Below are 9179 nucleotides of genomic sequence, written 5' to 3' on the forward strand. Positions count from 1 at the left end.
TCTATAAACAAGAAGAGGAAATTTGCAATTTAGGTGAAAGGGGTGAGCAAATCTAGCATGTCAGGGAAGAGATCTTGGAACTGTACATTTGGGGATCCAGACAGGATGACTTGAAAAAAAAGTGTTTCTAGGATGCTGCTGAAAGATTAAGATACTAGAGAGAAAAAGGAGTGAAGAACAAGTTCAAAGAGTGAGAAACATGGAAAGGTGGAAAGGCTCACTGTTTGATATTTTGGAGGGGGTGCTCTGCTGCCAGAGAAGTGGGAACTTGACCACGAGTAGAAAGAGAAAAATGAAGGTTGCTAAAGTTAATAAGGTCTAGGCAGTGAGTAAGGAGGTTATGGGAAGTGTCATTAGTATGGATGTTGAAGTCACTGAGGATATTTGCCATTCAAATAAAGCTTTGTGATATTAAGTATAACTAATGACATCACAAAAAGCAGTACATTTGATAAAACAATCACATTTTGACAATATTGTAATAAGTTTCTTTAAGAAATCAACCAGGTGATTCACTCAAAGTGGTTGCACTTATATTCATAAATAACTTTAAAAATACTTTATAGGTAAAAAGGTCAGGTTAAAGTCCAGTTGCCAAGGTTTCAGGTGGAACTTATGGAACTCGGTGCTGGAGCCCCACATCTCGCCCCTGAAGTCTGTTCCTCATTCAAACCAACCAGCCCCGAAGCATCCCCCTTCCCTCATAACAGTCTGCACTACCCACTTCCGGTTTGGTCACACACCCGCCATTCACCATCTGCCATTCCTCACCACCGCTGCCGCTGCCTGCGCTACTGCCTTTGCCTGTGTGCTCGCGGTCCGCGCTGCCTGCGATGGCCACTGCCCCGCTGTCACAGGTGTGCTACAACTACCACACCAACTGCGAGGCCGGCGTCAACAGCCACATCGACCTGGAGCTCCACGCCTCCTATGTGTACCTGTCCATGGCTTTCTACTTTGAACGAGACGACATGGCCCTGGAGCACTTTGGCCGCTACTTCCTGCACCAGTCAGACGAGAAGATGGAGCACGTGCAGGAACTGAAGAGGCTGCAGAACCAGCTCAGTGGCCGCATCTGCCTTCATGACATCAGGGAGCCAAAGCGCTAAGGCTGGGAGAGCAGGCTCGAGGCCATGGATTGTGCCTTCCACCTGGAGAAGAGCGTCAACTACAGCCTCCTGGCGCTGCACCAGCTGGCCTTGGAGAAGGGCGAGCCCAGCTGTGCGACTTCCTGGAGAGCCACTACCTACACCAACAGGTCAAGACCATCGAAGAGCTGGGTGGCTATGTGAGCAACCTGGGGAAGATGTGGACCCCGGAAGCCAGCCTGGCTGAGAACCTGTTTAACAAGGTCTCCCTGAGTCACAGTGAGAAAGAGACCTGAGCCCAGATAGGCCCCACAGCCACGAGGTGCCTTTTCCGGGTCGGGCCACCAGGCGGGGCGTGCATGTTGCCTTTTCAGAATGTTCTCTTCAGTTTTTTCCTTTCAGTTTTACCATTGTTGGCAATAAAGTTATCTGGTTCTCAAAGCAATGAAGGTGTCCAGTTGAGGCGTGCCTACAAAACTCTCACCTTTTACGAACTAGGGCAAATCCCATGCAAGTTTAAAAGGGTGTCCAGCAGTCTCTACACCCAGGGTTGCTCCATCTGCATGCAGCTCAGGGTCTCTAAGGATGGAGGTGGAAGGTATTCTGTGAGTCCCGGTAAAACACATTAATCTTTTCTTTCTAAACTATGTGGATATATGGGGTAGGGAGGGTGGGATGGGTGGTCTTAGGCCCTTGTGTCTGTGGGTGCATGTGCATGGTAAAGTGTAAAATATGGTCTAGAATTCATCCTAGTGGTTGTCTCTGGGGAAAAAGTGAAGAGAATGGGATTGGGCAGGGATTAAAATAATGAGGTCTTTAATTTTACATGAAAAGTTTTCCTTTTTAAATATGCAAATGCTAACATTTCTTGATTCTGGGTAGCAAGATGGGCTATTTGGAAGATGACATGGCAGAGCGTCTCTTTGGCAAGCTTACTCTGAGTAATAGTGGTAATGGAAACTGAGGCTTAAGCTGGCTTCACCATTGCCAGGAGATGCATTTCTGTGGTTGCCAGGGCTGGGCATGCATATTGCCCTTACAAAACCTCTACTTATTTATTTTTATTTTTTTTCTCTTTGATTGAATCATTTCTTCCATTAAAGTGATGTGGTACCAAAGAAAAATAAATTACCTCAATAGAAGAGCTGAAAAATATAAGGTCAAAGTTGGGGGTCAAGTTTATAGTATTGAATATAAAGTAGAACTCTGGCTACTTTGAAGAATGTAGGGGTGTGGGGGAGGGTTGAAGGTGGAGACCAGGCAGAGATATTGTAGCTGGTGCAGATGACAGGCTAGCATGGCTTGAAATGTGATGGTGGCTGAGGAAATGAAGGGAGTTAGACAAGTTCCAGATGGATTTTGGACAAGTCAACAAGAATTGCTCATGGATGGGAAATGAGGGATGTGAGATGGGGAAAATAACCTATGTTCTGGGGTTTGGCCTTGAGCACCTGGTTAAAGGTGATATTTTAAAATCTGGGGAGCTTGCAGGGGGGACACCTGGGGTGGAGGGTTGGGGAAGGCATATAATGTATAATCAGAGATTTCTATTAGACACTTAAGTCAAAAAGGTCATGCAGGAAGCTGGAAAAATGAATGCCAGTTTTGGAAACGAGCACATTGGGAGATCATTCTACAAATGGTATTGAAGTCATGTGACTGGATAAGCTCATCAGAAAAAGAGTGTCACAGAATATGGCATAGCCAGCCCCAAGCCTATGTAAGCTAACATTTTGAGGTTGGTTGAGGTATTTGCACACCCGGAGAATTGCAGGTTCCACTTTTACCAATACCTTGTTCAGGACTGTGCCTCCAGTGTCTGCCCCAAGTTTATCTCACAATTAGCCAATTCCTCGCCTCAGTGTGGCCTTTAGTCCTTCTTTCAAGATATAATGAAGTGTTAGCCTTTTACCTTATTTTTATGGGTGTGTAGGAAAAAGAAAAAAAACATTTCGTACTGAAAAGAGTTTCCAAAGAAGTGATAGACATGTGTTTGTATGTATTTCTTTTTTCTTCTGTTCCCTTTTCAATACTGTGCCTCTCTCTCAGTTCATTCTTTATGTAACCAAATGAATCTGCACCCATATAAACCCTCAGTGTCTGGGAAAAATATACATTTTGTTTCTTTTGGGCCTTGTGTGCATTACAAAGAAAAAAGTTAAAAAATGTATAGATTTGTATCTTATATTCAAAGACACATGGGTAGTTATTTTTAAAGCTAACAGATGACTTTGGGGTATTTCATACAATATAAGCAAGTTTAGCTAAGCAATAATTAATTTCCAAATTTCCTCATGACTGTACTTCAACACTTTCTTGAAAATAAGGATTGTGGTTCTTTCCATTCAGTTTCTAGGAAATGCTACCGATCCTTTACTCTTCTGAGTGACATACTCTTGTTTCTTTTTTATTAATATTATTTTAAATGGAAAAATCATAATTGTACTACCTTTATTAAGTACAATGTGATGTTTTGATATATGTATACAGTGTGGAATAACAAAAATAAACTAGATAACATATCCACCATCTAATTTTTTTGACTTTTTTTGTGATACATTTGAAATTTACTCTTAGTTATTTTGAAATATACAGTATATTATTATTGAATATAGTCACTCTGCTGTGCAATATATCTCAAAATATATTACTCCCGTCTAGCTGAAACAGTGTACACTTTAAGCAGGAACTCCCCACTTCCTCACACTCTCCCACTCCCTAGCCTCTGGTAAGCATCATTCTACTCTACACTTTTATAAATTCAACATTTTTAAGATTCCACAAAAAAGTGAGATCATGCAGTATCTGTCTTTCTGTGTCTGGCTTATTCCCCTTAGCATAGTGTCCTCTAAATTCATCCATGTTGCCCCAAATGACAGAATTTTGTTCTTTTTCTAAGGCTGGATAGTATTGTATTTGGTATATATATCGCATTTTCTTTATCCATTCATCTGTTGATAGACACTTAGGTTGATTGTATATCTTAGCTATTATGAAAAATGTTGCAATAAACATGAGAGTGCAAATATCCCTTTCACATATTGATTTCAATAACTTTGGATACATTTCCAGAAGTGGGATTGTTGTTCTATTTTAAGTTTTTTAAATTAATCTCTATACTGTTCTTCATAATGACTGTACTAATTTACATTCTCAGCAACAGTGCACAATTGCTCTCTAAACATCCTTGCCAAAACTTATCTTTCATCTTTTTGATAGAAACCATTCTAATAGGTGTGAACTGATATCTCACTTTGGTTTTAATTTGCATTTCCCTAATGATCAATGATATTGAATATTTTTTAAGTGAACCTGTTGGCCATTTATACGTCTTCTTTTGAGAAGTGTCTATTCAGGTTCTTTGTCCATTTTTTAAATGGGTTGCTGGTTTTCTATGACTCAGGTGTTTTAGTTCCTTATATATTTTGGATATTAACCCCTTATCAAATGTATGGCATGCAAATATTTTTTTCTCAATCTTTTGGCTATGTCTTCACTTTGTTAATTATTTCTTCTGTTGTGTAAAAGTATTAATTTCTTGCAATCCTTTTAGTTTATTTTTGATTTTGTTGCTTGAGCTTTCAGGGTCATGTCTAAAAAGTCCTTGCCTAGACCAGTGTCACAGAACTTTTCTCCTATGTTTTTTTTTAAGTGATTTTATAGTTTCAGGTCTTCAGATTAAATCTTCAATCCATTTTGAGTTGAATTTTGTGCATGGTATGTGCATGATGTGAGAAAAGGGTCTAATTTCATTATTCTGCACATAGATAACCAGTTTTCTCAGTACCATTTATTGAATAGACTGTCCTTTCCCCATTGTATGTTTTTGATACCTTTGTAAAAAATTAATGAACCGTAAATGCATGGATTTCTGGGCTTTCTATCCTGTTCCATTGGCCAATGAGTCTGTTTGTATGCCAGTACCATACTACTGTACTGTTTTGATTATAATTGCTTTATATTTTGAAATCAGATATTACAATATCTCCAGCTTCATTCTCTTTCTTTTTGCTCAATTGTTTTTGCTACTTGATGTCTTTTGTGTTTTCATACAAATTTTAGGATTTTTTTCTGAGAAATATATCCTTTTCCTTACATTAGAGATTGCAGTGGGCATGTTTTATTTTGTTGTTGTTGTTTTTTGAGACAGGGCCTCACTTTGTCACCCAGGCTGGAGTGCAGTGACATGATCATGGCTCACTGCAACTTTGACTTCCTGGGCTCAGACGATTCTTTCACCACAACCTCCCAAGTAGCTGGGACTACACTTGCACACCACCATGCCCAGTTAATGTTTTGTATTTTTTGTAGAGACGGGGTTTTGCCATGTTGCCCAGGCTGGTCTCGAACTCCTGGACTCAAGCAATCTGCCCACGTTGGCCTCCCAAAGTACTGGGATTACAGGCGTGAGCCACCACTCCTAGCCAACATGGACATCTTAACAATATTCTTCCAATCCATGAACATGGGATATCATTCTACTTCTTTGTATTTTCTTCAATTTATTTCAACAATGTTCTGTAGTTTTCAGTATAGAAGTCTTTCACCTGCTTAATAAAATTTACACCTGAATATTTGTTGTTGTTGTTGCTGTTGTAAATGGTATTGTTTTCTTAACTTCCCTTTTAGACAGTGCATTATTTGTATATAGAAGTGCTATGACTTGGGCCGGGCGCGGTGGCTCATGCCTGTAATCCCAGCACTTTGGGAGGCCGAGGTGGGCGGATCACGAGGTCAGGAGATCGAGACCATCGTGGCTAACCCAGTGAAACCCCATCTCTACTAAAAATACAAAAAAATTAGCTGGGCGTAGCGGCAGGCGCCTGTAGTCCCAGCTACTCAGGAGGCTGAGGCAGGAGAATGGCGGGAATCCGGGAGGCAGAGCTTGCAGTGAGCCGAGATCAGGCCACTGCACTCCAGCCTGGGGGCAGAGCGAGACTCCGTCTCAAAAAAAAAAAAAAAGAAATGCTATGACTTTTGTATGTAGATTTTGTATTTCATAACTTTACTGAATTTGTTTATCAGTTCTAACAGTTTTTTTGTGTGTGTTATCAGTTCTAACAGTTTTTTTTGTGTGTATGGATTCTTTAGGGTTTTCTATATTTAGATTATGTGTCAGCAGAAAAAATTTCACTTATTCCTTTCCTATTTGGGCGCCTTTTATTCCTGTCTCTTGTCTAAATTCTCTGGCTAGTATTTCTAGAACTATGTTGAAAAAAAGTGGTGAGAATGGGCATCCTTATCTTGTCTCCGATAATAGAGGGAAAGCTTTCAAATTTTCACCACCCCCCGCTCTCTACAAAGAGTACAAAACATTATCTGGGCATGGTGGTGTGCAAGTGTAGTCCCAGCTACTTGGGAAGCTGTGGTGGAAGAATCATCTGAGCCCAGGAAGTCAAAGTTGCAGTGAGCCATGATCATGCCACTGCACTCCAGCAGTGATGTTAGCTAAGAGTTTGTAATATATGACTTTTATTGTGCTGAGGTACATTACTTCTATATCTATTCTGTTTAGAGTTTTATCATGAAAGATTGTTGAATGTTGTCAAATGCTTTTTGTGCATTTACTGAGATGATCATATGGTTTGTATGCTTCATTTTGTTAACTTGGTGCATCACATTTATTGATTTGCATATATCAAAACATTCACAACATGAATGAATCTGGAAGATATTATGCTAAATGAAATAAGCCAGACAGAAGGAAAAATACTACATGATCTCTCTTATATGTGGAATCTAAAAACAAACAAGCAAACAAAAAGATGAATATACAGAGATAGAGAATAAAACAGTGGTTACCGGGGGCAAGGATGAAGGTAAGAAGTGAGGAGATGTATGTCAAGGAGTACAAAGAAGCAAATATGTAGGATGAAGAAGTCTAGAGATCCAATGGATACCTTGAGGCCTATACTAAATACCGTATTGTACTAAATATTGTATTGTACTTGGGATTTTTACTGAAAGAGTAGATTTTAGGTGTTCTTGCCAGAAAGATAAAATTGGTAATTATGTGAGATAATAGATATGCTAATTTGCTTGACAATAGTTACCATTTAATTATCTATATGAATATTAAAATGTCATGTGTTACATCTTAACTATATACAATAACATTTTTAAAAATTAAAAATTAAAAAATAAAAAGCATGATGGATAAGTTTAAATTATAGCATCCAGGGATGCTCTTTGAGTGATAAAGCTGTAAAAGAATGCAGATGTGATTGTTATAAAATCAGGTTGGAGGTCACTTTAGTGAGTGAGGTAGGTGTGATTGAAGTGGACACATGGAGGGGCTGCTGGGTGATGGGTGAGGTTCTGTTTTTGCTGTTTTCTCCTGTGTAGTGCTTAAAAGGATTGCACCTCATAAAAATTATATTAAGTCATATATTGGTTTTGCTTTACAATAGAATAAATTTCAAAAAAAAGAGAGCTATTGTTTTTCAGACCAGCCTTTGGCTTGAATGCTCTCACACTCTGCTTAAAAAAAAATAACTCAGTTCTGAAGTCAGGGCAGAGCAAGGTGGTGGAATAGAAGCCTAAACTATTCATCCATCCTGAAGGAACAGCAAATTTAAGCAACAATTTGCACACAGAAAAGTACAGTCACGAGAACAAAAAATCAGATGAGTAATCACAGTATGTGGTTTTAACTTCATATTGCTAAAAGAAGCATTGAAGTAGGTAGGAGAGACAGTCTTAAATCACCAACACCACTCCCTCCCCATCCTTCAATGGCAGTCACGTGATACAGATAATCTGTGCACTTAGAAGAGGGAGAGTACAGCAACTGGGGAACTTTACATTGAACTCAGTGCTTCCCTGTCACAATGGAGAGCAGAGTTGGGGCTTGGCCCAGCCAGTGCCCACACATGGTGGGAGCACTTTGACCAGTCCTAGCCAGAGGGGAATTACCCATCCCAGCAGCTGGAATGTGAATTTCTCAGCAAGCCTTGCCACTGCAAGCCACAGTGCTTTGGGGTCCTAGGTAAACTTGAAAGGCAGTCTAGGATACAAGGACTGCATTTCCTAGGCAACTCCTAGTGCTGGGATGGCCTCAAGGCCAGTGGAATAGAGTGACATACGACGTAGCAAGACACAAGCTGAGGTGACTAAGGGAGTGCTTACACCACCTCTCACAAACCCCAGGCAGTACAGCTTTCAGCAATGAAAGTGAACCCTTCCTGCTGCTTATAGAGAGGAGAGAGAAGCGTGAAGAGGACTTTGTCTTGCATCTTGGATATCAGCTCAGCCACAGTAGGATAGGCCAATGAGCGGAGTTGTGAGGCCCCTATTCCAGGCCCTAGATCACAGACAACATTTCTGGATGCACTCTGGGCTGAAAGGGAACCTGCTTCCTTGAAGGGAAAAACCCAGTCTTGGCAAGATTTATTACCCATTAACTGAAAAGCCCTTGGGCACCAACTAACCAGCAGCAACACCCTGCTAGTATTCCACGGGCCTTGGGAAGTGCTGACTTCAGGCGAGACGCAGCATATTGCCAGTGTGGTGGCTATGCTGAAATACTCCTTCTGTTGAGAAAAGCAGAGGGGAAAGTAAAGGGGACCTTGTCTTGTGCCTTAGGTACCCGCTTAGCCACGGTGGGAAGAACAACGAGCAGGCTACTGGGGTCCCTGAGTCCAGGTCTAGGCTCTTGGACAGCATTTCTGGACCTGCCCTGGGCAAGAGGGGAGACCACTGCCCTCAAGTGTGAGTCCTAGGCCTGACAATAGTCACCATAAGCTCACTGAAGAGCCTTTGAGATTTAAGTGAACATCAGCAATGGCCTAACAGAATCCCACATGGGCTGGTGGTAGTGGCAGCCGCAGGAAAAGGCTCTTGTGCCTGTGGAAAGGCGAGGAAAGTTCGGGAAGGACATTGTGTTGGGGTTTGAGTGTCATCTTAGCTGCAGGAAAATAGAACATCAGGCAAATTTCTGTTGTTTTTTTTTTTTTTTTGACATGGAGTCTCGCTCTGTCACCCAGGCTGGAGTGCAGTGGCACGATCTCAGCTCCCTGTAAGCTCTGCCTCCTGGGTTCATGCCATTCTCCTGCCTCAGCCTCCCGAGTAGCTGGGACTACAGGCACCTGC

General features: G+C 41.2%; 1 pseudogene; it reads left to right on the forward strand.

The window, feature by feature from the left end:
- The first annotated feature begins 833 nt into the window (after window positions 1-833).
- Window positions 834-1384, forward strand: LOC111536311 (annotated as a pseudogene).
- Window positions 1385-9179: the final 7795 nt, after the last annotated feature.

The sequence above is a fragment of the Piliocolobus tephrosceles genome, unplaced genomic scaffold, assembly GCF_002776525.5.
Source record: "Piliocolobus tephrosceles isolate RC106 unplaced genomic scaffold, ASM277652v3 unscaffolded_4525, whole genome shotgun sequence".
NCBI classification, from domain to species: domain Eukaryota; kingdom Metazoa; phylum Chordata; class Mammalia; order Primates; family Cercopithecidae; genus Piliocolobus; species Piliocolobus tephrosceles.